Source organism: Rattus norvegicus, chromosome 1 (assembly GCF_021556685.1).
Source record: "Rattus norvegicus strain SHRSP/BbbUtx chromosome 1, alternate assembly SHRSP_T2T, whole genome shotgun sequence".
In the NCBI taxonomy this organism is placed as follows: domain Eukaryota; kingdom Metazoa; phylum Chordata; class Mammalia; order Rodentia; family Muridae; genus Rattus; species Rattus norvegicus.
This window is the reverse complement of record NC_141534.1, coordinates 45,458,616-45,486,556: the sequence shown is the minus strand read 5'-3', so window position 1 is coordinate 45,486,556 and position 27,941 is coordinate 45,458,616. Positions and strand designations below refer to the sequence as shown.

Below are 27,941 nucleotides of genomic sequence, written 5' to 3'. Positions count from 1 at the left end.
GCAGTGTTGGTGGTCTCCTCCGCTCTGCAGCCTCAGGAGTGCCCACCTGATCAGGCGGTGAGGTCTCTCTCCCACGGGGTTTGGGAGCAGAGAGCTGCTGCGGTCCGGGATCCGCCGGTGTGGGACTTCCGGTAAACACAGGAAGTGCCCGGCCTTAGAGGAATTTTGCCTCTGTGTGTCCTGAGTTCACCAGGCAGGTTTCTTGCAGGGGAAAAGTTGGTCCTACCTGCAGTTCCAAGGCTCAAGTTTGCTCGTGGGGTACTGCCTAAGTCCTCTCCGCTGTGGCAGCAACCGGGAAGATCTGCGCCGCTCTTTCCAGGAGCCTCCGTGCACCAGGGTTCCAGATGGCGTTTGGTGTTTTCCTCTGGCGCCTGGATGTGCACAGAGTGCAGTCTCTTCTGGTTTCCCAGGCGTGTCCGCCTCTCTGAAGGTTCAGCTCTCCCTCCCACGGGATTTGGGTGCAGAGAACTGTTTATCCGGTCTGTTTCCTTCAGGTTCCGGCAGTGTCTCAGGCGCAGGGGTCCTGCCGCTCCCGGGCCCTCCCCTACGGGAACCCAGAGGCCTTATACAGTTGCCTCTTGGGCCAGGGATGTGGGCAGGGGTGGGCAGTGTTGGTGGTCTCCTCCGCTCTGCAGCCTCAGGAGTGCCCACTTGATCAGGCGGTGAGGTCTCTCTCCCACGGGGTTTGGGAGCAGAGAGCTGCTGCGGTCCGGGATCCGCCGGTGTGGGACTTCCCGGACCCAGCCTTTCATATATGCTCCTTATTTTCTTTTTCATGGGGCATGCAGGTCTCTTTGTAAATTTCTTTGGGGAGATGGATGCTCTGTGAATTCCAGACAAGTTGCTTAGACTACCCTACCTCAGGGCCATTTGCTGTTGACTGGGTGCCTTTGCCCGGAAACTCCACCCTTGGGTGGAGACAGAAGTTTGGCCTCTCGCTTGGTGGTGTTGTTTTGGCTGTGTTTTGTGAGTTTAGCCATAAGGCAGTCTGAAGTCGGCTTCTTTCTCATTCCTCTTTGCTTTCTGGATGCCTAGTAGAGTAGCTTACATGAATGAAAGCAGGGAACCTTCCGGAAGGGGTGGTCATCTTTTTATTTCTCTTTAAAAGGTAGACCCTAGAGCAACTGCTAAGTCTGTAGAAAAACAGGGATAGATTGTCCCTTACCAGGGGTGTTGACATCAGTGAGATTTTCTTAAGAATTATGGAAAGTGCTAGTGATTAACTCAAGAGCAAAGTGAGTTCTGAGGGTTCTTTCTTACCTTTGAGGGCATCTGCTCCTTCTGGTTTGCCATGCAGAAGCCACTCTCTCTGTTCCTTTGATCTCCATTTGAGGATACAGCACTCAGGTTTTGTTCTGATTCTTAAAGCTAGGTATTGTGGGCTGTGTTGGATAGTTTTATGTCAACTTGACAGAAGCTAGAATTATCTGATAGGAATGAACCTCAATGGAGAAAATGCCTCCATAAGATCCTGCTATAGGGCGTTTTGTTATCATTAGTGATTGATGTGGGAGATCCCATCTTATCGTGGGCAGTGCCATCTCTGGGCTAGTGGTCCTATAAGAAAGCAGGCTGAGCAAGTCATGGGGAGCAAGCCAGTAAGCAGCATCCCTCCATGTTAGTTCCTCCAGGTTCCAGCCCTGCTTGAGTTCCTGTTCTGACTTCTTTCTGTGATGAACTGTGTTGTAGAAGTATAAGCCAAATAAACCCTTTTATTCCCAACTTGCTCCTTGTCATGGTGTTCATCACGGCAATAGAAACCCTAAGTAGGACGTGGGATGCCCTTGTAATTCCAGTGCTGGAAAGAAGGATGCAGGATGAGCACTGAGGCTTGCTGACCAGCTCCTCTAGCCTGATCTGCAGGCCATGGATCCCAGCGAGAGACTGTCTCAAAAGACAGGGTACTTTGCTCATGAGGAATGATGCTCATAGTTGACCTCTGATCACATGTATGTGTACATACACATAGACTCATACACAGACACATACACCTAGACATATACATACATACATACATACATACATATATATACACACACATATACAGAGAGAAAGATAGAGAGAGAGAGAGAGAGAGAGAGAGAGAGAGAGAGAGAGAGAGTGTCTCAGGTACATTTTAGCTCCCATTTTTATTGTTAGTTGGATTGTATAGTCTGTTGGCTTGTTGGGGACCTATTTAGGACACATTTGTGGGAAATGCCTAATTATAGTCAATCACAACTCTGGAGTGACTAATTAATCTGCTAGTCTACCGTTTTGTATGTGAGAATCAGTGTCTGACATAAATTAGGAACTAATCAGATTTATTTGGTCTTCTAGACAAGCCTCCTATGTGTTAAGAAGGATTTGCTTAGAAAAGAATTAGTCCAATTGTGTCATAAGAGGAAACAAGAAAAAAGAAATCTGTCTACAGTTGACATAATTAGAGATAATTTAGCTCTTGAGACTGCTATTTCCATTTGACCCCATTGGCTATTAACATGGAAGAAGAGAAAACCGTGATTAGGAACATACACACCATGCGCTCATTTGTCCATTTCTGATTATTGCCTCCTTGGCTAGTTACTGTGACCATCAGCTCCTATATCAGGACGTAAGAATAAATTCTTGTCTTAGTGCTTCCATTGCTGTGAAGAGGCACCATGACCAAGGCAACTCTTCTAAAGGAAAACATTTAATTGGGGCTGGCTTACAGTTTCAGAGGTTCAGTCCATTATCAGGGTGTGCATGAAAGTGTGCAGGCAGGCATGATGCTGGAGGAGCTGAGAGTTCTACATCTTGATCCACAGGCAGCAGTAAACTGGGTTTCACGCCGAACATACCTTGAGCATGGGAGACCTCAAATCCCACCCGCCACAGTGAAAATGCTTCCTCCAACAAGGCCACATCTACTCCAGCAAAGGCCATACCTCCTAATAGTGCCACTTCCTATGGGTCAAGCATTCAAACACATGAACCTATGGGTGCCAAACCTATTCAAACCATGGAACCTGATTGATAGTTCTGGCATTGCCAACCAATTCTATGCATTAGTGAAAATAATTGATCTTGGTTTGCATTTCCTATCCTTTAGTAATGTACTATCATGGTCAACTCCTTTGCTGTGCTTGCTAAGTGACTGAAGTCACAGTGGTCTTGTTAATGTACTGGACAGTACAAATGGTGAAGCATGTTTATCACTGAAAGAAGCTCTGTTGGCCAGTGTTAGTCTAGGGGCAGAGGTAGCTTAGATTTTAGCCGAGTTATGGAGGTCTTTACAAGGCCTTTGGAGCTTAGATTCTTCTTTACCTTACACATTTTTTTCTTATGTTTGGCTCTACTGCTGGACCAGTGAAGTGGACACAGCCTTGCTGATTTCATGTCTTGTCCATCCTGCAGGGGAGATGCTATGATTGCTGTCATTTACCCCGCTGTCTCTAGGTCAGATCATGTGGAGTTCACTGGTTAGTTGAACAAGAAAGAGAAGAAGGTATGAAATGGCAGTACAGAAGGGAAAACACGAGCAGAGGAGACACAACATCTTCAAGTGTGTTTCTCTGAAGTATCAGAGGAAACTACTTTAAACTAATTAGAAATGGTAAGTTAAAAAAAGATTGGGATGGGGAGGGGAACACCGGGAAAGTTAATAACAATTGAAATTTAAATAAGAAATACCCAATTTAATAAAGATGGAGAAAAAATAAAGAAAGAAAAAAAAGATTGGGGGATGGAAAAAAGAAATGGCTATTCTCATTTCAAGTAAGGTAAGTTTTAAAGCAAGAGCCTTAGGACAGCAGTGTAAGCCACACTCGAGGCACAATAGTGAGGAGCTACTGTGAACTCAACTTACACATTGAAAACTCCTTGTATTGGGTCTATGAGTGGAAACTGACAGTAGTCAAAGGCCTTAGAATTTAGCATGCTTCCACCAACAGTTATAGGATTAGGTAGAAAACAGCAACGATATAGGGGCTGGTTAGATGGCTCAGTGGTTAAGGGCAGGAGCTGCTCTTGTAGAGGATCTGGGTTCTATTCCCAGCACCAAGATGGCAGCTAAGAATCATCTGTGATTTAACTCCAGGGAATCTGAAGACCCCCTTTGTGGGTTCCTGCATGCATGAGGTACATGCAAATTCACACAGGCACACACACACACACACACACACACACACACACACACAGGCACACACACAGACAAAAATAACATATAAGTAGAATATCTTTAAAAATTGAGGAACTGTCTCAGGAGAATGGGAACACTTGAAAGATTAAGTTATATGTATGATTTGAATACACTCTAGGAACCTAACCTTCTAAAAACACTCAGGAAACATTTAAAATAGATAATCAGATCTGTGCAGTAGGAAAAAAAATACAGAAAGGGCTAGGGAGAAGGGTCAGAGGGTAAGAACACTGGTTACTTTTCCAGAGACCCTAGTTTTTCTTTCCAGCACCATATGATGGTTCACAATGCCTGCAGCTCCAGTTTCAAGGAACCTGAGATCTTCTTTTGACTTCCATGGCCTCCTGTATGGCGTGATGCAATACGTACATGCACACACACACACACACACACACACACACACACACACACACACAGACACTCACACACAGACACTCACACACAGGCACACACACAGACAGACACTCACACACACATACACACACAGAGACACACAAACACTCAGACACTCACACAGGCACACCTTCATACACATAAATAATTACTTTTAAAAATGACATGTCAATCTCTTTTGCCAAGCATTAAGTTCTATCAGCTGCACTCTCCAATTATATTGTAAGGTAAGTAGACATGAACAGCAGAGGTAGAAACAATAATTAAAAAGTTTAAATACTCTAAAATTAAAAAGAAACAAAAAGAAATGGAACCCCACCCGAAGAAAACATCATCTTAATATTTGTTTAACAGCATTTTTATCTCGTTCCTTGGTGGTCAAGGATCCGAGACTGCTGTGAAGTACCTCAGATGAGGCATATGGCCTCCCAACATGATCTGGAACAGAAACAACATTGGGATGGATGGGGTGGCTCGCTCTTTCTGTCAGGGACATCTGCGCTCCCATCCTCTTCCCTCTGCCCCTGACTCCAGCCCCTGAAACAAGGACAGAGAATAAACACACAAGACTAATGCCAACATACCATGTATTGTGTTTCTTATGCATTCATTTTCCAGCTTTCTGTGTGACTTGCTGAGGATAAGACCAAATCCTTGCAGCCAGGAACCCCAGCGCTGAAGCAAAATGGAATGTCTGTGTCCTCCTATATGGACTCGACCCTGGAGTGTAGAATGGGACCACAAATCAGCATTAGCAGCTACTAGCTGAATCAGGGCACAGAACACACTGCCTTATTCAGACCACCATTGCATAGAGGTGTGGTGATTGGCAATTATATATGGTTAAAATACAAAAGTAAGGTTTATTTCTTAAAGACACAATCTTTTAAAAATGTCTTCCTCTCTTATATACTACATCCCCACCTCCCCCATCCACTCCTCCTCCATTTCAGACAAAGGCAGGTCTCCCAGGGATATCAGTCAAACATGGCATACCAAGTCGCAATAGGTTTAGCCACCATGATATTAAGGCTGGATGAGGCAACCCAGTAGAAGGAAAAGGGTCCCAATCACAGACAGAAGAGTCAGAGACAGCCCCTGCCCCCACTGCTACAAGTCCCCCAAGAAGACCAAGCTTCACAACCACAACACCTGTGCAGAGGGCCCAGGTCAGACCATGTAGGTCTCCTTGGTTCTCTATGCAGTCTCTGTGAGCCCCTCTGGGCCCTGATTAGTTCAATCTGCAGGTTTTCTTATGGTTTCCTTGACTCCTACAACCCTTCCTCCCCCTCTTCAGCAGGATTTTCCATCTCTCCTAACGTTTGGCTGTGGGTCTCTGTATCTGTTTGCATCAATTGCTACATGAAGCCTCTCTGATGATGACTGTGCTAGGCTCCTCTTAAAGACATAGTCTTAAGTAAGCTTGGCAGCAACTCTGTATATCATCATATCTCCTTCAATGTCTAAAGGAGGCATTAAAAGCACAGAATACCCAAGATCCAGTCCATAGAACTCAAAAAAGTCAACAAGCTGAAGGGCCCAAGTGAGGATGCCTCAGTCCCACTTGGGCGAAGAAAACTATCACAAGTGGGGAGGGAGGGATCTGGGAAGGAAAGGGATGGGACAGGTGGGGGGGTTGGGTTGAGGGAACATGATCTGGTTTTGGGTGGAGGAAAAGGACTGGAGATCTGAGGGCCAGCAGAAAGAATGGAATGTTGGGAGGTAGGATATTGGGAAGATTCTCCAGAATGTTCCAGAGACCTGGGAGGTGAGAGACTCTCAAGACTCAAAGGGGAGGGGGACCCCAGGTAAAAATGCCCTATAGTGGGGAGAGGGAACTTGTAGAGCCCACCTCCAGCAGAAAGACAGGGCAACAAGTGAGGGATGGGTTTGCTATCCTACAGTTAAAACTCTGACCCATAATTCTTCCTGTCTGAAAGAACTGTAGGGATGGAAATGGAGAAGAGCCTGAGGGAAAGAAGGTCCAGCGACAGGCTCAAAGGGGGATCCAGCTTAAGGGGAAGCCCCAAGGCCTGACACCATTACTGAGGTTATGGGGTACTCACAAAAGGGGACCTATCATGATTGCCCTGCGAAAGACCCAAGCAGCTGAAAGAATCAGATGAAGATATTTGCACCCAACCAGTGAACAGAAGCTGCTGACCCCTGTGGTTGAATGAGGGAAAAGCTAAGGAAGCTGAGGAGGAGGGCAACCCTGTAGGAGGACCAGCAGTCTCAATTAACCTGGACCCTCGAGCTCTCTCAGACACTGGATCATGTGCCAGCTGAGATGAGACCCCCCCAACACATATACAGCAGAGGACGGCCTGGTCTGGGTTCAGTCAGAGAAGATGCACCTAACCCTCAAGAGACTGGAGGCCACAGGGAGTTTAGAGGTCTGGTGGGGTGGGGACATCCTTGAGGAGAGAGGGGTGGGGGTGTGGGGGAGGGGGAATGGGATGTAAAGAAAGGAAGAAGGAAAGAAAGAAAAAGGAAGAGTAATTTCTATGGTGTCGTTCCCAAGTAGTTTGGGGTCTGTTTTCTTAGCTCTTGCTCTGGCACGAAAGTCATGGTAATTACTCAGAACCCCAGATTTTTGCCGAGGCAATGGGGGGTCGAGGTGTAACTCCTAACCTTAGGCATCTGCCACGGTTAGACACTAAGGAGTCCTCTGTTAGCTCGAGTCACTGTCAGCATCTGCCACTTGGGGGCAGTGATGGGTTCAGGCCAGGCGGAGGAGGTGCTGAGTCTCCTGATTTACCTTCTCAGAACTCCGTGTTTACAAATACAATTCAGACACCATTTTGCATGATTTAATTTACCAAACTAGTAGAAGTTCTTCTCTTAAAAAAGATTTATTTTATTTATTATTATATATAAGCACACTGTAGCTGTCTTTAGACACAGCAGAGGAAGGCATCAGATCTCATTACAGATGGCAGTGAGCCACCATGTGGTTGCAGGGATTTGAAGTCAGGACCTCTGGAAGAACAGTCAGTGCTCTTAACCACTGAGCCATCTTTCCAGCCCAGAAGTTCTTAAAAGACTGACACAAGCGACAGGTGAGATTCACTCAAACCCCAACCCCCTTTGTTAGTCTCTGTGACTGGCAATCCCTGTTGATAGGTTTTTGTTTTTTTTCAGATCAATATCTCAAATTGCCAAATGTTTCAGTAAATATTTCTTGGGGCTCCATTGGCATCTTTTGGGGACCGAAAAATCGGCAGTTAAAGAGATCACAGGAAATCATGAGGGCGGCTGGAGAATTCATGTGGGAGCAGGAGACTGGCTGGGGACTGAGTGTAATTCTGCTGAATCAGGGCCCAGAGGTGATGTGGCAAGAGGGAGGGGCTGAGAAATGCCGCAGGGCCAAGACGATAAAACATGGTGGCTTCTCTGTGTGGCTCTGGGGAGCTGGGAGAGTCTAGGATGGAGGTGATTTACCTGTTAGGCAGTGGGGATCTGGGTGGGGATCTAGGGTGGGCTCTGTTTCCATTCTGTTCATAGCATTAATGGAATGGGCTTCTGGAGGATATGCTGTTGTCCCACAGTCTGGGACCTGATGAGACCCAGTGACTCTCAGACTATACAAGCAGGTGTGTGTGTGTGTGTGTGTGTGTGTGTTGTTACAAACTATTAGAACTGTGGGGATGCAGTGGGGGGGAGGTCTACCTCAGTAGACTGTTGGTAGGATGAAAAAAAATGTCCCCTCTAATCTGTGACTGTGTTACCTCACACAGAAGCAGAGATGTTACAGATAGATGAGATAAATGAAGGATGCTGAATTATAGAGATTGTCTTGAGTTATTCAAATGTGTCCAGTGCGATCACAAGGACCTCCTAAGGCAGAGGCAGGGAGTTGGAGGGAGAGGTCACATGACAGCGGAGCAGGGTGGGTGCGTGCGTGTGTTCGTTCGTGTGTGTGTGTGTGTGTGTGTGTGTGTGTGTCTCAGAGGGAGAGGTCCCGTGGCAGTTGATCGGGGTGTGTGGGGTCATGGGGGTGTGGGGGTGGTAAGGGTAGGAGAGTAGAAGTGTGGAGGAGGGGCAGGTGGTTATATTGATGGAAGAAGAGGTCAAAGTGATACAGGACGATGGGCAGGGAGCACAGTAGATTCTAGAAACTGGACTAGCAAGAACATGGACACTCTTAGTATCCCCCCCCCACCACCACACACACACACTGCACAGGGCCGCCAACCCATTAGGCTTTTTGCCTTTTATCAGAGTGAGGCAATAAATCCGATCTTTGAATCACCAGAGTTGTGTCAGTGGGAAGCTAAAGGCATCCACTTAGGTTGTTCTTTCATCTTCCCTTCGTGTTCTCCACAGTCTTTATGGGCTGTAGCTGTGAGCTCTCCCATGAACCAGACGCTAACCCTGGCTTCTGGTACTTCCCAGCGAGGCAGTGTCTGAGGTCTCAGCCCAGTGAATGGCTAGACCTGTGGAGGCTGAAGCAGCTCCAAGCCACGTTTTAATCTCTGTCGACTACCGCACTGACTGTAGTTGTTAGTAGCATCTTGAGAACCCAACAATTAATTTATACTGGAAGTATCGCTCTGGATAAATATTTTAAGACATTTCTGCTACCTACTCTTGTATTTGTTTTTAACGTTATTTGATTGCTTTGCAGTTCCTGCTTGGGTCCTCATTCCTTACCTTCATCATGACCTGTATTTATAGATGCCTGGAATTCCTACAGCAGTGTAGAAGCTGTGGGAGTCAAGGCCTCATTCTGGGCCAGATCAATTTAGGCATACATTTTTCGTAACCTACTTTTAATATAGTTTTTAGTGGAAGAGAAAAGTTATTAGGATACAAGGGATGTGGACCTGTTTAGCAATAGTTTTCTTTTTGGGGGTGGGGGGCTGAGCTGATCTTCAGCAGCAGTTCAGTCCCGTAGCAAACACCAAATATGACTCAGCAACTGCAGACCAGGCCTCTAGGCAGGCAGACACCACGCATGAACCAACAGCTACAGTCTAGTCCTTTAGGCAGGCATTCACTAGGCACGGACTAGCAGCTGTAGTTTAATCTTGAAGAAACCACCAGGCTTGAAAACCGTCCTGAGGCAAGGCTGCTGAAGCGGTGAGCTGTCATGGGAACCTCACAAGTAGTTGGGCAAGTTTTTCTCAATGGCGGCATTATCACAAGTTGAGTAAGGTGAACCAGTACATGTGTGTTGTGAATGAAGGATGGTGAGGTGGAGCAAACCAAACCAATGCTCAGTGCTCATCTCCCACTGTCTGTGGGGTCATGTTATACTTCTCCTCCACAGGTCCTTCCACATGTTTGCTATATCAAAACATCCCGACTCTCTGCTTCAGAAAAACATTCTTTCCTCTGTCTGTTCCAGTAAAACATCCTTTCACCTGTGTCTGCTTCAGGAAAACATTCTTTTATGTGTCTGCTTTAGCAAGAGATCCTTTCACCTATGTGCCTCAGCGAAACATCATTTGACACAACTAAGTTTTCAAAGAAACCAGAAGTTTCCACTTCAGTCAGTGATCAAACTCATCTGATGGTTGCCTAGGCAGCTAATCTATAAGGAATACTGTTGAGACTAGCAATCCCGAGACCAGAGGATCAGTATTTTCTTGTGTATTTGTTTGGTTTTGATTTTTGGTTTTGGGAAGAGGAACTTCAATTGAGAAAATGTCTCTAACAGGCTTCCTGTAGGAAGTGCATTTTTTTGATTAATCATTGATGTGGAGAGCCCTACCCTTTAGGATGGTACTACTCCTGGGCAGGTAGTCCTGAGTTGTATAAGAAAACAGGCTGGGCAAGTCATGGGGAGAAGCTGGTAGGCAGTGTGTTCCTTCACGGTCTCTGCTTCAGTTCCTGCCTCTGCTTGAGTTCAGGTCCTGTTTTGCTTGATTTCCTGCCCTGACTTCCCACAGTGTGAAATGATGAAATAAACCTTACTCCACAAGTTATTTTTGGTCATGGGTGTTTTACCTCAACAGTAGAGACCTTAGAGAGTATGGAAAGAGTACTTGGGTGGAAATGTGTGCACATAAGAGATCAGACCCCTACTTTGCAAAGGCCCGGGTCACTTACAAGGTCATGTCTGACTGGGGCTCCCTTGTCTTGGTTGAGCTCTGGCTACATCTATGGAGTCTTGGCTCAGTTTTGTTCTAGTATGCTGCTTCCTGGATGGCTGTGGTGTCTCCATCATACTGCATAAGGTTTGGTATTGAGATAGGAGAGGAGGTCCTTAATCAACAGTCTTCTGTGTTCTTTGTGATTTATTACACAGTTGAGTGCTGTTAATAGATGATCTTGGGGGCTGGGTGGCTCAATGGCTAAGAGCTCTTGCTGCTCTTCCAGGGGACCTGAGTTCCATTCCCAGCATGCACATTGAACAACTCACATTGCCTGTGACTCCAGCTCTAGGGCATTTACCATGGTTCTGGCCTCCACAGGCGCCTGCAAACGTGTGGCATATACTTGCACATACATCGAAACAAAAGTAAATTTTAGTTTTGTTTTCTTAAGGAGACAATATTGGCTCACGTGGTCCTAATCACCATCTCATTTATGGGAACAGAGAATGACTATTTTAAGCCTTGGAATTTTTAGGAACAGAAGAATATTAGGTTGCTAAATAACCCATTAGGTGAGACAAATAGGCAAATCAGGTGTTCCCGAAGGTATCAGAATGGAGCCGTTTAGCTTTCTAATCAAGTGTGTGCCTGAGGTGGGAACATGGCAGGCAGACTGAGGGAAGCTACGCTTAGGGGGGTCTGCTGTTTAATTTTGGAAAATGTACTTAATTTATATAACATTTCATGGTCACATGTGCCCTACATTACATACAGGTTGTGGTTTAGGGCTTTAAAAATCAGGAAAAAATAAAAAGGGAAGAAAAGAAAGAAGGAAGGAAGAAATAGAAAGTCTGTTTCAGAGAATCTCGATTCTTTCAAGACTTTTTTTTTGCATTAAAATGGTGGAATGCTGACCAAATATATCCAACCAGAATGAGTTTTCTCCAAGGGGCTGCCATCCCTCTGAACACCATGCCCATATTCTCTGGCATTTGCAAGCCACGGGGCACAACTTTCTTGGTTTCTCTGTATTTCCTTTTCTCATCTCTGAAGTGGGGGAGGTAGGAGCTCCTGACTCAGAGTCGCTGTGAGCAAGAAATAACACACAATATCTTAAAGCAACTCTCCAGGCAACAAGCATTCTTTCCGTTTTCTTTCTTTCTTTCTTTCTTTCTTTCTTTCTTTCTTTCTTTCTTTCTTTCTTCCTTTCTTTCTTTCTTTCTTTCTTTCTTCCTTTTTAAGATGGGATCTCGTGTAGCCTAGGCTGGCCTTAACTTGCTACTCAGCCTGATTTTCCCAGTTCTGAGTCCTGGGATTTCTTCCTGGTCCCTGGGTCTGATAAATCTTTTCCTCTCTTCTTTCGAGTGTCAGCCGCTAAATTCTAGACATTGTACAAATGCAGAAAGGTGCAGGTAGATGACGCAGATAAAGGGTTGGTATCTGATTAGTGAAAAGGTCAAACAATGCTTCAGGCATGTGCTAGAACAGTGCTAACATGTTCGAGATAATTTGTGTTCTTTCATCCAGTAAAGCCTAAGAACTGATATATTTTCACATAGACTGCTATTTTGACTTAATAATCCAAGGCTCTGAAAGCTGCTGGATTTATTCGTATCAGATGTCTTACCAATATTTTCTCTCAGATTACTGTGTGTTGTGTGTTCAGGGTCATCTTGGAATGGTTTTGCTTGCTTTTGGGAAGGGGCTGGTTCTGACTGTACCAAAAGGATTTGACAAATTCATGTTCATTACAGTTTAATAGCGAAGCTTAAAAGTCTACCTTTCCCAGAAGGTTTGGCAGTGCATGAGAAAGAAATACAGTAAAAAAATAAATAAATAAAAGAATAAAACTGTAATTATGGAATTTCAGGCATCGAAGAGAGTCGAGATGTTTTATAGATGCTATTAGAGCGGCCCCAGGCAGGCTACAAATCATAGCTTTTAGGTTTTAGGATCCCACAGTGCCAAATTATAACCCTCATAAGTAAAATATGTGTATGTATCCGTTAGGCAAGCAGTCATTTACTGAGGGTACTAGATGAGTCCCCAAAAGTACAAATGCAAGAAATGATCCATCCTTGCTTCCAGAGAGCTGCCAGTCCAGTTAGGAAGCCGATCTTAAAGCAGGATGGCTGTGTAATCTGCTGCACGGACCTGGTTGAAGTGCACGTGTGGGACACTTGTTCATTAATGATTAAGAATTTCAGTGTGGCGTCAGCAGATCACTGGAGCAAGCATGGAGTACTTCTAAGGGCCCCGAGGAATGCATGACACACACTCTGCTTAAACATTTCAACAACACAAATATTTGCTTAGAGACATGTAGAGGACACTGGTAAATAAGATAGTTGGAGCTGAAGGAGCATCTGAGGCTGAAGGAGCATCTGAGGCTGAAGGAGCATCTGAGGTTGAAGGAGCATCTGAGGCTGAAGGATGGGGCTTTATCTTGGAAATAGGAAAAATTCCCGTTACTTAGACAATGGGAATTTGGCGATGCTCTAAATGGGGAGTTTATTGGGTTGAATCTAAACTATTTCCCATGGGATCATTTGTTCCCGGCTGGCAGCGTTACATCTAGGGGAGGCTGTAGAATCCTAGGGAAGTAGGGCCTGCCAGACAGAAATAGGTCCGTGGGAGTGGGACTTTGCTGGTTCTACCTGGCTGCTACCTCAAGTCTCTCCCTGCTTACTAGTTTGCTGTGGCATGAACAGCCAGTGCTGTGTAACTAACCCCCTTTTAACAAGACCTGAACTGCTCGGCCATTCACTCCCCTCCATGATGGACGGTTACCATGGAAACCATGAGCCAAACTAAATCTTCCCTCCCTTAATGTTTCTCTCTCTGGTATCTTGTGCCTAGTGACACGAAAAGCAACTAGTGCAGAAGATACCAGGGAAGCAGACTTCTCTTCCGCAACCTCTTCATTCCGTCTGGTCGAGAAAGGTTCAGATTACTGCGGCCCAGGTCAGGTTCTCCTGTTGTGATCTACCAATGTCAGGCATTGCCCATCCGCTTCAAGAAGCGCCGGCAAGGGCTGAGAGACGAGCTTGAGAACGGTCCCACTCCCGGTACAGTTGATTTCCACTGTGACTGGTTCTCCATTTCTGCGTCTGTAAGTTACGACGGGGCAACATTATTTTAACAGCATAGGGAGGGTTTTGCATCTTGCTTGTATTCTTGACTCTCCACATTGGATGTTAGCACCTCAGTTAGTTTCCTTTTGTCACCTCCCAAATTCCTCACTGATCTCCATCAGAACCTTCTGAGGTGAAGGGATCGCTCTATAACTGGCCTCCCCTGATGGCAGACTCTGGATACAAGCTTTGTCGCCCCTGGATTGGCGACTTTTCTATTCTATTATTCCAGCCTTGACTTCATTGCCCTGTTTAGTTTGCTTAATAATTTCGGAGGTAGGGGCAGACTCTGCGGCTCAGTATTACCCCTACTTTTAGAGTTTTCTCTTGTTCTCCAGTCTCTCGGTTTGGTGTTGGCATTGCTCTCTCTCACCGAGGACTTCCCCTCACTGTACTCCTTGGGTGAGTGAGGGCTTTCTTCCCTCTGGGTTCTGCCTCTTCCATATTTTGGTTACTCCTTGTTTTTAGTAGATTTTATCCTAAGTAATAAATGGCATGTAGGGGTTCGTTTCTCTGACTTGCCTCTCACGTGTCTGAGGTGTCTGATAACGTTCATGGTCTCCTTCCGTGCTTAGTTTATGGTTCAGTTCATGGATTGGCAGCTATGTTCATGGGCCAGTCGTTTGCTGTTTGTAAGTTATGACAGATTTTAACATCTTTTTAAAAGATGCCCACCAGAAGAGGGCATTGAATCCATTACAGATGGTTATGAGCCACCATGTGGTTGCTGGGAATTCAACTCAGGACCTCTAGAAGAGCAGTCGGTGTTCTTAACTGCTGGGCCATCTCTCCAGCCCGGTTTTAACATTTTATAAGCAAGTATATTTTTGCCTATCCCTTGAGAACTTCAAGTATGAACACGGTGTATCCAATCATTGCTACTCCACACTCCCCCACAGCTCTTCCCTTCCTTCCCCAAGTCTGTCTTCCAACTTCATTAGTGCTGCCAGCATGTTCTTGGATGTAGCGCCATCTAGCGGAGCATAGAAAACCTACGGGGGGCGGGGTCATAGCCCTGATGAAAGAGACTCAGCTTCCAAAAGTTAAGGGTTGGGCTTTATGAGCTTCTCCCCTATGCATGCTGGGATTTTGACCGGCTCTACCTCATGCAGGTCTTCTGCATGTAGTCACAGCTGCTGTGGGATCACGTCTGCTACAGCCCCGTGATGCACGGCAGCTTCTCAGCAGTCCAGTCTCTGGCTCTTAGAATCGTTCTCCGCCAACTTCTGTGATGATCACTGAGTCATGGTCATACGTGTGCACGACACAGTCATCCCATTTGGGGCAAAGTGTTCCACACTCTCTTATTTTGTGCACCTTGAAATACACAAAGATGGAGAAGAACATTTTGTGACACCTGAAAATTATATGCTGTTCGAAATCCAGTGTCTATCAAAGTTTGTTTAGAACACTGCCGTCTTTGACTTGTTAGCCTGTGGCTACTCTCATACTATAACCAGCAGAGTTGACCAGCTCACAGATACTGTCTAGCCCATACAGTATTTACTGTCTCATCTACTATGGGGGAAAAAAACCCAGTTCTTGGTTTAGTTGGTCAGAGTGTGAAACAAAGAACCCGGTTCTCATTGTGACCCTCAGAGAGCTGAGCCATCACTGCGGTTACCTCTCCCCTCCCCCACTTCTCTGGCCCCTTCTTCAGTCTTGTTCCATTTTCTCCCTGCTGTTCCCGACCTCAGTCAGTTCTGGAGGCAGTGGACTGTTTGCACTTCTGGCTCTCTGGCTGCACCCCAGCTCTCCCCTCAGCTGTCCACAGGGTCCATGGTCTCCTCCTTTTCCTTTAGGTCATCGTTCACCTGTCATGTGCTTTGTGAGTATTTTTCAGGTTATCCATCCAATTTCAGCCTCTCTCTAGACTTTGTGTATTTCCTCCTTGGCATTGTTTTTTAATCCTCATTTCCTGACCGTTACTTCCACTGCATGTGTTACCTTTGTGTTTCTGGTCCTAGAACTGCAGTTCCATCCAAGCATAAGGGGAGATATTTCCCATTGTATTTGCAGGCCAAAAGGATCTGTAGAAGAAAAGGATACAAAACCCTCAGGTGAACTTTAGCTTCCTTCAGAACTTTGAAGGTTTCTCCCACTTGTCTTCCGGCGCTCAGTGCTGCTTATGGGAACCCCACACCCTCCATTCCTTGTTTCTATGATGAGGCCATTTTTCTCTATTTGAGAGCATCATGAACATACCATTCTTCATCACGCCGTCCTGCTTGCTCTTGAAATATTGTCCCCTGCCTTTCCTATCTTAAGTCTGCAGACATCTCTCAAGCTCTGACGCTCCTCCTCCAACTTTGTTTGTTATCGAGAACGTCTATGTTTTAGTATGTTCCCCCTCACTTAAATGAAGTCTTTTAGATTTGAGAGAGCAGAATGAACCTGTACTCACACCACTGCGTTGAACTTGATGTCCACTCACCGTGAGATAATTCTAATTCTACAAATCGGGTGGTATGCTTTAAGCATTTATGGGGCTCTACTATTGGTCACATAAATAGAAATGACAAAGCCTTTGCAGATGTCTCAGATGATGGTCGATGCTGTGAAATTTGCCCCTGCTGTTTTTAATGCTATGCAAAGCAGGGAACTAACCCCACACAGGGAGGAGCTGAAGCAGTGCCTTCTGGAAATCTAAATGTATTTACTGCAAAGCTCTTAGTTTTGCTTCTGGTCAAAATGTTTAGTGTGTTAATTAGTGTTCGATTGCTGGGAAGAGGCGTCATGACCAAGGCGATTCTTAAAACATTTATTTAGGCCTTGCTTACAGTTTTAGAGGACCAGTCCATGATCATCATCGTGAGGAGCAAACAGGCAGAGAGAGAGAGAGAGAGAGAGAGAGAGAGAGAGAGAGAGAGAGAGAGACTGACTGGGGCCTGCATGGGCTTTTGAAACCTCAAAGCCCACATCCCCCAGTGATACACCTCCCCCAACAAGGCCACACTTCCTAATATTTCCCAAAAAGTTCTACTAATTAAAGACCAAGTTCTCAAACATATGAGCCTACGGGGGCCATTCTCATTTAAAGTGGTGCCTTCAATAACATCTTCTCTTCCTTTCTACACAGATTTAATTTACTTTTTAGCTCTGTCTCAGTCTTTTTGTTGTTGTTGTTGTTGTTGTTGCTATAACAAAATGTCCCATGCCAGTAGTGGATTATAAATAACAAATATTTGTTTGTTTCAGTTCTGGAGACCAGAAAGTTTGAGATCAAGGCACTGGCTGGCCTGGAGTCTGCTCAGGGCCAGTTTCTTAGGTCACAGATGTTGTTCTTGCTGTGTTCTCCTTCAGTCAAGGGATAAAGCAGCTCTCTGGCTCTCCTCTATAAGAGCACTAATCTCGCTGGTGTGGGTTCTGCCTCATTGTCTTAGTTAGGGTTTCGTTGCTGTGAAGAGACACCATGACCACAGCAACTCTTCTAAAGGACAACATTTAATTGGGGCTGGCTTTCAGTTTCAGAGGTTCAGTCCATTTATCATCATGGTGGCAAGCAGCATGCAGGCAGACATGGTGTTAGAGAGCTAGGAGCTAAGAGTTCATTTTACATCTTGGTCGAAAGGCAGCCAGAAGACTCTTCCATAATGGATGGAGCTTGAGCTTAGGAGTCTCAAAGCCCATCCTGCACAGACACACTTCCTCTAATATGGCTATACCTCCTTTAATAAGGCTACTTCCCATGGGCCAAGCATATTCCAACCACCACACTCATGGTCTAATCTCTTTCCACAAGACCATCTCATCACAGTGAGATTAGGTTCCCCCAGACGGATTCAGGTGACATATTCGACCCCTGTGTCTATCTTGTAAAACCAACCTACCAAAGTGGATTTTCAGTTTACCATTAGCTCTTCAGGATTTTTACCAATGGCTTTATTAAAAATGTGTTATTTTCCCCCCTCTGTCCTTCCAAAACATTATTTTTGACACAACTTTTATAGACATTTTGATTATGAGGTGTGGAGCATATTGGCTTCTAGGCTATGTTTGAGCTGTCTGTTTAAAAACTTCTGGAAAAATGAAGAATTAAAAGATTTTGAGTTTCCTTTGGAAAGTATTTCCTTTAGCCTTTGTTACTAAGTGATACCAACTTCTGTCTGGATTATCAGTTGTTCCCAGGATACCCTGGAATTCCAGTTGAAACTCATCTGAATCATTCACTTCCAACCTAGAATGATGGTGTGCTTTTGTGATGTGTGGGCTTGGCAGGACCCAAGGCAACGAGCCTTTTCCTGTTCTCTAAAGAAGGAGCTCATTCATTGAGTTCTGTAAGCAGGAATGCTGGGTGTTTGAAACTCTGATCCTCATCAGAGGGACTGTCAAGGTGACTGAACCTGATGAAGAACAATACTTCTGTCTCACATTTGCTGTGATTAGGTGGTAAGTGATTCTTAGTTACTGAAATTTCAAGACCTAGCAGCTACCCCCCAGCTCGTATGCTGACTTGTTTCTTAGAGACAAATTGGCGAGCACTGTCAAGTTTTCAGGTCTGTGATTGGACAATAGAGGCTTGCAGTGGTTGCTTCACGGTGCCTGTGGAGACCTCAGATTTCCTCTCCATGGCGTGGGTGCGTTTATGATTTCCCTACTGTCTGATTCTTCCTATGGACTGATACTTAGCTTGAACTATAGGGCTTGCGTTTGGATGAAGGTTTTCTGTACTGTGGCAAGAAGCTTGCTATGATAGATCCTTTTAATTATTCCCCTCTGGAGTTTTCCTTTTGTAATCCCCAGCTTCCCAGTGGGGCCAGTTGGACCAAGTGGCTCATTTGTAACCCATACAGTATTAGAAATGTAGCTTCTGGTGTTGGATCGCAGAGGCGACTTCTGCTTTGCTCCCACTCTGTTGTCTGTCTCCTATTCCCCAGTCAGTCTGCTGCTGCCAGGTGCCATGTTACAGGTTGTCCAAAGGAGAGGGCCAGCTGAGAAGGAACTGAGGGTTTCTCGAAGGCAGTAGTTATTGAGTTGAGGGCACCCAATCCCATACATCAGGAGAAACTGAATTCTGCCAACCACCCCATGAGTCATCTTGGAGGAAGGTACTTTCGCCATGGAGTCTTGAGTTTCTGACATCCTGATTGAAGCCTGGTTAAACATCTTTAGTTAGAGGACCTGGTAAAACTAGGCTTAGATTCCCCATCAGAGATACCACAAATTACTGATATTTGTAGGATGAAGCCATTAAGTTTTACAAGTGATCTATTAAGCCGCGAAGGATACACGTTGGCTTGGATATGGTTTGTGGATATCATTCAAAGGTTCAGATGCTAGAGGCTTGGTCCCTAGCCTAGCAATACTGAGAAATGGTAGATCATTTTGAGGCTGGTATGGAAACCAGTCAATGGGTTTCCTTTCTCTACTGTTATCCACTTCATTATGTTTTTTGAGACAGAGTCTCTTACTCAATCTGGAACTTACCAATAGTTAGATTGGTTATCTAGGAGCCTATTTGTCTCCATGCCTCTCCACACTGCTTGAGTGGCAGAAATGCTTCTGTGTTGCTGTGCTTGGCTTGTTGGAGATCCAAACTCCGGTCCTCATGCTTGAATGGCTGGTACATTAGTGACTGAGCCATTTCCCCAGCCCAAGACTCACAGCTTAAAAACGTTTAGCAACGTCATCTGTCTTTTCCTCTTTAGTACATCTAAAATTGTTGGAAGAGAGGAGATGGAGATATTGAAAGGCCTGAATCTAAAGATGATTAAATCTGAGTCTGAACCCAGCATGGTGTCAGAGCCATCTGAAGCTGGAGTTACAGGTGGTTGTGAGTCATGTGATGTGGGTGCTGGGAATCAAACTTCAGCCCCAGCTTAACTGCTGGACCAACTCTCCAGCCCTTAACCCAACATGGCAGGAGAAGCTTTGCCCATACTGACACCCTCATTCCCATGAATCACCTCCCAACCAGGAAGGTTAAGTCAGGGAGGGTTTCATCCACATGTCCTGGAAAAGAACACATTGTGTAGTCTTCTGCGAAAATGAAGTCAGACAGATGGGACATGTCTGCTTTGATGTGCTTTGTCCTGGAGAGTTCAACAAGAGCAAGAAGGAAGATGAACAGAATTGAGGAAGTAGAGATGACACTTCCCCTTCTTTTGAAACAGCTTTCTTCTCTGGTCAGCTTCTAATAGCAATCTTGCGCGGGCTGAGCCTCCAGGGTTTCGGATGCTTGGAGTGGAATCTTCAGCCTTGACCTTAGACTAGCATGAGCTTTGTGAGTTCAGGGATCCAGAGACAGCTCTTGGATTGGCTCTCTTTCCGTTGCATGTAAGTAACGCCACACTTTGATGTCAAAGCAATTGCTGGGTGATGTGAAGGTCCTCTGTGTCTTTAGAACAGCCAGGTCTGTAATAGGGCTCTCAGGAGGTGATGTTGGCTCAGCTTTTCTGAAGCAGAAAACACGACGCTGCAGGTCTGTGATCCTGCCAGAGCTGTGAGGTTGAGAGTTGTGCCTCTGCTGTGTGCTCTCGTCTTGGCTGCCTGAGGGTTGTACTGAGAGTTGGCTTTGGACTGCAGCCCATGGTTGATCTAGAAGTGCTCACTTCAGTGTTTGAGTCCTGAAAGTTTTGTTCTCTGTGGAGAATTCCCCTTTGTGTTCAGGCAGCTGGAGGGGATTTTGTTTTTAGATGATCACCAGCCGGACAGAACATCTCTGGTTTGAAAGCAAGGAATAGGTGTTGTTGGTTCGGGGGCTTTCACGGAAGGCAAGCAAAGAAGTCAGCTTTCTTTTACTGAGTATATGTAAAAACTGTAAGAGGCATCTTCAACGGCACTAGCAGGCTTTCTAAGACTTTGGGGGCCCACGTCCTAGGCATAGTAGAGTAATAGATAGAACGCAGTTCCTAGGCGCTGGCTTGGGTTACACGGGAAGTAGAGGCAGAACAGGTTTTCTTTTTGACTCATATCATACAAGTGGGGAGGTAACATTTTTCTGGTGTGCATATAGTTTAATATACCCTTTATCCCTTTTATCTACTATACTTCTATGTCAGGTGTCTTTTCTGGAGAAGGTCATGTGTGACCATGTCAGAGAACATGGAAACAGGAAGTTCTTTCCTGCGGTAACTTGCTGTGGCAACAGGAGATAAGAAATTACTTCATGGCTATTGCCTGAGACTTTCCTTTTGACTTGTGTATCCTTCTTGAGCAGATCACTTCTGCTTTCTGTCCAGCTTGGAGGCCGGGCAGTGTGAGCTAGCAGCTGAAACCCAGGCTGACAAGTTGTTAGTGGGTGTGATATTTAAATAATGGGTGTGCATGTGTGAAGACGATTCTAAAAAGTAAGGTTTGCTTTGAGGAGAATCCTGCAAACAGGGGGATTACTATACATTTAGGGTTAAGAAGAGAGACTTCCACAGCTTCTGCCCTTCAGGATATTTATTGGATGACTAAATATTAAGGTTGTTCATAAAGATCATGGAAAGGTATTGTACTGGCTGGTTTTGTGTGTCAACTTGACACAAGCTGGAGTTATCACAGAGAAAGGAGCCTCACTTGAGGAAATGTCTCCATGAGATCTAGCTGTAAGGCATGTTCTCAGTTAATGATCAAGGGTAGAAGGGCCCATTGTGGGTGGTGTCAACCCTGGGCTGGTAGTCTTGGGTTCTATAAGAAAGCAAGCTGAGCGGGGTTGGGATTTGGCTCAGTGGTAGAGCACTTGCCTAGCAAGCGCAAGGCCCTGGGTTCGGTCCCCAGCTCCAAAAAAAAAAAAAAAAAAAAAGAAAAAAAAAAGAAAGCAAGCTGAGCAAGCCAGGGGAAGCAAGCCAGTAAGTAACGTCCCTCCATGGCCTCTGCATCAGCTCCTGCTTCCTGACCTGCTTGGGTTTCTGTCCTGGCTTCCTTTGGTGATGAACAGCAGCGTGAAAGTGTAAGCTGAATAAACCCTTTCCTCCCCAACTTGCTTCTTGGTCATGATGTTTGTGCAGAATACAAACCCTGACTAAGACAGGTAGCCATTGTTTCTGTTACCCAGGCAACTGAGAAAGTAACATTTAGAGAAGGTTAGGTTGAAGCAGGGGAGGATCTGAAAGAGTGAGGAGAAGAAAGGATGCATAGGGAAAAGAATATAAAAAAGTCAGCAAAGTGGGAGCACTAATGTGGTGGAAGTGGAGGAGGAGGAAGGAACGCTAGAGAGAGCAGGTGACAGCAGGGGGGAGGGGTTGGGATACTTAATTGGTATTTATTGTCTACCACCCTTCTAACCTTTTTTTCACCCCACTCCCTTCCAACCCCTCAACACTAGGTAGGAGACAAAGAAGGTTAGAGGGGAAAGGGACTGCAGATCTCTTTAGACTACTTCCTGCTAAAGAGGGCCGTCAGGTTCCTTGGGCCAGGCTCCTTCCAGCAATCCAACAACAGCAAATGCAGCAGCAACAGGAACCAGAAGCAGGAGGGGCGGCAGCTGCCAGGAGCCCTCTGGGGCTCTCGAATTTATTCCCTCTCAAGATTCCAGAATTCTAAACACAAACTATCTGCAGCTGGCAAAAATCACGCCCCTCCTGGAGCATGAGGCAATCATAGTTAATGGCCGTGGACGGTCTGAAGCAACCCCGTATCCCACACCTGGGATTAAAACAAAAAACATATTCACATAACAGAGCTGTGTTTTTAAAGAAACCCAAATTCTCACTGCAGGCGATAGTAGAAGGGGTGTCAGTGATGGACGATGTGACAGATTACACCTAGGCAACTGTTACCTAGGTTACACGTGTGGGTGACAGAGGTGATACTAGAGATGGTGGGGGTGAGCTAACGGATGAGTGGAGGTGGGGGAGACGACAGCAGAGGTAGCAGAGCAGGTGGAATGGGAGAAGTGACGGAGATGTTGGCGGACAGTAGAAGTAATGGAGGGCAGACGGTAGAGGCAGCCATGGAGATAATGGAGTGATGTGGAGATGGTAGGGTGTCAATGGCGATGAGAGAGGAGGTGGTTGGTAATGGCGGTGATAGAGCTGACAGTGGTGGCAGTGCTGGTATTGGTGGGCACGTTGTTGGAAGTGACAGACAGTGGTGAAGGTGATGGTGTCATGGTACAGACAGACAGACATATCTGCTCAAACTTTGTGTCTACCACTATGTCTGTGAACCATGGACTGCTGACCGTTTGGAGTTGTGTTAGAATTAGAAAACGGATGACAGAGTGCCTGTCCATGCCATGGGGCTTCTCCAGATGGCAGCCCCTTGGGTATTTCCTTCAGTTTGCAAGCCACCATACCCATACCTAGTATCTTTTTTATTGTTTTATTTTTTTAAATTTACATTTCAAATGTTATTCCCTTTCCTGATTTCCCGGACAGAATTTTTTTGTTTTGTTTTGTTTTGTTTTAATTGGATTTTTTATTTTCATTTCAAATGTTATTTCCCTTCCTGGTTTCCCAGACATAAGCCCCCTATCCCATCCTCCTCCCCCTTTTCTATAAGGGTGTTGCCCTCCCCAACCATTCCCTCTTCCCACCTACCCCTCCTGACATTCCTCAGTACTGGGGATCCAGCCTTGTCAGGACCAAGGGTTTCTCCTCCCATTGGTGCCCAACAAGGCCATCCTCTGCTACATATGCAGCTGGAGCCATGGGTCAGCCCACGTATAGTCTTTGGGTAGTGGTTTAGTCCCTGGGAGCTCTGCTTGGTTGGCATTGTTGTTCTTATGGGGTTGCAATCCCCTTCAGCTCTTTCAATCTTTTCTCTAACTCCTCCAACGGGGGTTCTATTCTCAGTTCAGTGGTTGGCTGCTAGCATTCACCTCTGTATTTGTTATGCTCTGGCTGTGTCTCTCAGGAGACAGCTATAGCAGGCCCCTGTCAGCATGCCCTTCTTAGCTTCATCAATCTTATCTAGTTTTGGTGGTTCATACCTAGAAACTTAACCACCTTTTCTTCCTTATGCCTTCTCCTGTTTCTAAGTTTCGTAAGATGGATTTGGGTCTTTTAAAGAGCCATTGTGTGGTCTGAATGTGTACCTGTGAACCCTGTATGGGTAACAGTTCCCATATGGGGCCTCTTGATGGGTGATGAGGAGGTGGGATCTAGAGTTGAGGGACAAGCCATTGTTCCTTTCCCCCACTGGAGAGGGCACATGGCCCTCTCTATAGAGGCTCATCCCTCATACACCTGGCTGGTGTCTTGACTTTGAACTTGCCAGCCTTTATGACCACGAGAAGTGAATTTCTGTGACCTTTAAGCATAGAATGTATTTCTTTAGCAGGGGGAGCGGACCAAGACAGACATTTGTTAAACACAAACATTATAGCTAAAAGTCAGCTGGTGTGTCCAAATGGAGGAATACCACCAGAAAAAATGACATTTTGGGAATATTCTCTTGATATGATGCTGTCAACCAAATAGGAGCAGGATTTTTTAATTACACAGAAACACGACTGAGAAGATTGAGGTAGAATATGCTGAGTTATATGAAGAATGGGCTTATGGCTGGCCGTTATTCTGTTTCCATAGGTTTTACTTTTGAAACTTTTTACTAGTGAAATATATTTGCCATAGTAACCTAAAAATAAAATAGGGGACATAGGAAAATAAAGGAACATGGCCATAGCTCTCTTTTGAGTCCTCTGCTAAAGATAAAACACAAGCGACCTTCAGGAACACCGTGTTCATGGGTCACTGCGATCTCAGAAAAGACTCTGAGTTATGGTGTTTAGCTTTCTTGGGGGGATCCCCTTAGAAATTAGGACTGGCACGGAACCATGTGTCTTCTCTCAAAGGAGAACAACCAAGCCAGACTCCACCTGGGGCTGTCTGGGTTGATTAATTCCTAAACTCACATGAACATTGGTTATTTTCTCTGAAGACTACAGTGAATGGCTTTCTAGCAAGTTTGCTAGTTAGTTCAATGGTTGATAGCTCTAGGTTAAGTTTAGATTTTCAAACATAAAGAATGATTCATTTTTATAGGGAATATTGACAAATCTCTATCATGTCAGGATAATTGAGAAGGTAAAAGTCTATTTTGGAAAAGTCAATACATTTTTGCTAATAAGATCTTGTCAGTCTGGGGAGGTGACTCAGTGGATAATGTCCCTGTTGTATGCACAGAGACATAAACTCAGACCCCTAAACCCATGTAAAAATCAGGCAAGGGAGTGTGAGCCTGTAACTTCTGTGCTGGATGGCAGAGTCAGGCAGATCCTGGAGTCTCCCTATTCAGCCAGTCTAGCTGAAGTGGTGAACTTCAGTTTCAATGAGAGGCCCTGTCACAAAACACAAGGCAGAGAGTGATAGAGGAAGACACCTGACATCAACCTCTGACCTCCACATGTGCTCACTTGCAAATTAGTGCACTGCAAACTCATGAGCATGCACATGCTCACATACAAGGAAAAAAAATTACTATTTTTTTGTTGTTGTTCCAGGCTTCTTTGGGGCCACTATGCCACTGTGGAGTTTGTTATTAGAGACTTAACCAGGAAGCATTTTAAGCTGTAGGTGTTGAAGGGACTCTCCTGTGTTTGTCTTAGACATTGATGATGAGAGAGTTGGCTAAGAGGTAAAGGCTAAACTGATTTTATCAAAGACTCTCCTCCTGAATGAACACAGGCCTAGAAGGAAAAGTGCCATAGACAAAATGTCAGCCAAATCCAAAGTCACTAGAACACAGATGAGGTTTGCAAAACGGCTGACCGAAAATGAATAGATCTTTGCTGATAATGTAGTTAAGGTTAATTAAGATTAATTAATTATGGTTAGCTGTATTTTTGAATGATTATGAATATTTATTAAGTATCAAAAGTATACAGCAATGGTTGCTTCATAAAAAGCATAATTATTGATATAATTTCCTGCCATTAAGCTTACAATCTAAAATAAAATACAATATTCTCGTCAGCTTACATCAAAGTTTCCTTAACTTGGAATTGGCTCCTTTGGCAAAGGGAGGAGGCACAATGTCCTATTTCAGGAAAGTGTTAATAAGGCTTTGAGCGCAACACACAAAATAATTTTTGTGTATCCATTTTCCACATTATGTTAGGTAGGGTAGCTGAGGACAAAAAGGGCACTTAGAAATTTCATAAGCACAATGAATTATTTCAGATTGTTCTCGGAAATTCAAACAGAGATGTTCACTGACAAATGCTAGCCCAGCAGCCAGTGAAACCTCATGACTAATGGGAACTAGATGAAGTCTTTGTCTTGGCCATCTTCTTCCACACTAAGGGCTCTTACACCCCACTGTGAGAAGCACCATCTCTAGACGAATTACTATATAATTATGAGATCAAACTTACTGCAGTATTCCTGTCTGAAGAGAAGTGAGCAAAGACAGCAGTGGGGACTCTGGCTAAGTGGTGTCATGGAAACAAAGGCAGTCAGGCCACACACCTCAAAGCGATGCAGAAAACACAGAACTGCCTGCTTTTCTGCTCCATACGTCCAGTGAGGTATGTAAAGACTCAGCATCAAGACTCTAGACTACAAATTCTATTTGCCTAAATGCATGTGCAATAATAGTTCATAAATACTTTTAAGGTAAATCAGTGCTAGTCATTCTTAGCTGACCAAGGCACACCGAAAAATTTTGGTTCTTATTGTCAGAAGCAAGGGCAAATTTAAAATGCTAAACAAACACAAAGTATGTATATTTTAATCACTTATAATTCTCTTAATTCCAAAAGAATATTAAGTAAAAAAATTATTGATTACAAGTCAGTTATATGAACAGAAATGTATCCCATAATATGCATAACCAAGTATTTTAAAAATTCATGATTACATTTTTTTCTCCATCTTTATTAAATTGGGTATTTCTTATTTACATTTCAATTGTTATTCCCTTTCCCTGTTTCCAGACCAACATCCCCCTAACCTCTACCCCTCTCCTTCTATATGGGTGTTCCCCTCCCCATCCTCCCCTCATTATGGCCCTCCCTCCAATAATCCCGTTCACTGGGGGTTCAGTCTTGGAAGGACCAAGGGCTTCCCCTTCCACTGGTGCTCTTACTAGGATATTCATTGCTACCTATGAGGTCAGAGTCCAGGGTCAGTCCATGTATAGTCTTTGGGTAGTGGCTTAGTCCCTGGAAGCTCTGGTTGGTTGGCATTGTTGTTCATATGGGGTCTCAAGCCCCTTCAGCTCTTTCAGTCCTTTCTCTGATTCCTTCAACGGGGGTCCCGTTCTCAGTTCAGTGGTTTGCTGCTGGCATTCACCTATGTATTTGCCATATTCTGGCTGTGTCTCTCAGGAGAGATCTACATCCGGTTCCAATCAGCCTGCACTTCTTTGCTTCATCCATCTTATCTAGTTTGGTGGCTGTATATGTATGGGCCATATGTGGGGCAGGCTCTGAATGGGTGTTCCTTCAGCCTCTGTTCTAAACTTTGCCTCCCTATTCCCTCCCAAGGGTATTCTTGTTCCCCTTTTAAAGAAGGAGTGAAGCATTCGCATTTTGGTCATCCTTCTTGAGTTTCATGTGTTCTGTGCATTTAGGGTAATTCGAGCATTTGGGCTAATATCCACTTATCAATGAGTGCATACCATGTGTGTTTTTCTGTGATTGGGTTACCTCACTCAGGATGACATTTTCCAGTTCCATCCATTTGCCTATGAATTTCATAAAGTCATTGTTTTTGATAGCTGAGTAGTACTCCATTGTGTAGATGTACCACATTTTCTGTATCCATTCCTCTGTTGAAGGGCATCTGGATTCTTTCCAGCTTCTGGCTATTATAAACTGGCTGCTATGAACATAGTGGAGCATGTGTCTTTGTTATATGTTGGGGCATCTTTTGTGTATATGCCCAAGAGAGGTATAGCTGGGTCCTCAGGCAGTTCAATGTCCAATTTTCTGAGGAACCTCCAGACTGATTTCCAGAATGGTTGTACCAGTCTACAATCCCACCAACAATGGAGGAGTGTTCCTCTTTCTCCACATCCTCGCCAGCATTTGCTGTCCCCTGAGTTTTTGATCTTAGCCATTCTCACTGGTGTGAGGTGAAATCTCAGGGTTGTTTTGATTTGCATTTCCCTTATGACTAAAGATGTTGAATATTTCTTTAGGTGCTTCTCAGCCATTCAGCATTCCTCAGCTGTGAATTCTTTGTTTAGCTCTGAACCTCATTTTTTAATAGGGTTATTTGTCTCCCTGCAGTTTAACTTTGTGATTTCTTTGTATATATTGGATATAAGCTCTCTATCAGTTGTAGGATTGGTAAAGATCTTTTCCCAATCTGTTGGTTGCCATTTTGTCTTAAC

General features: G+C 44.9%; 1 protein-coding gene across 1 annotated transcript in view; it reads left to right on the top strand.

The window, feature by feature from the left end:
• The first annotated feature begins 19,897 nt into the window (after window positions 1–19,897).
• The window catches only part of Ipcef1 (interaction protein for cytohesin exchange factors 1), a 202,924-nt gene continuing 194,880 nt past the window's right edge, over window positions 19,898–27,941 (top strand). Inside the window, 1 exon segment of the mRNA NM_001415951.1 lies at window positions 19,898–20,009. The gene's annotated coding sequence lies outside the window, so the exon portion shown is untranslated.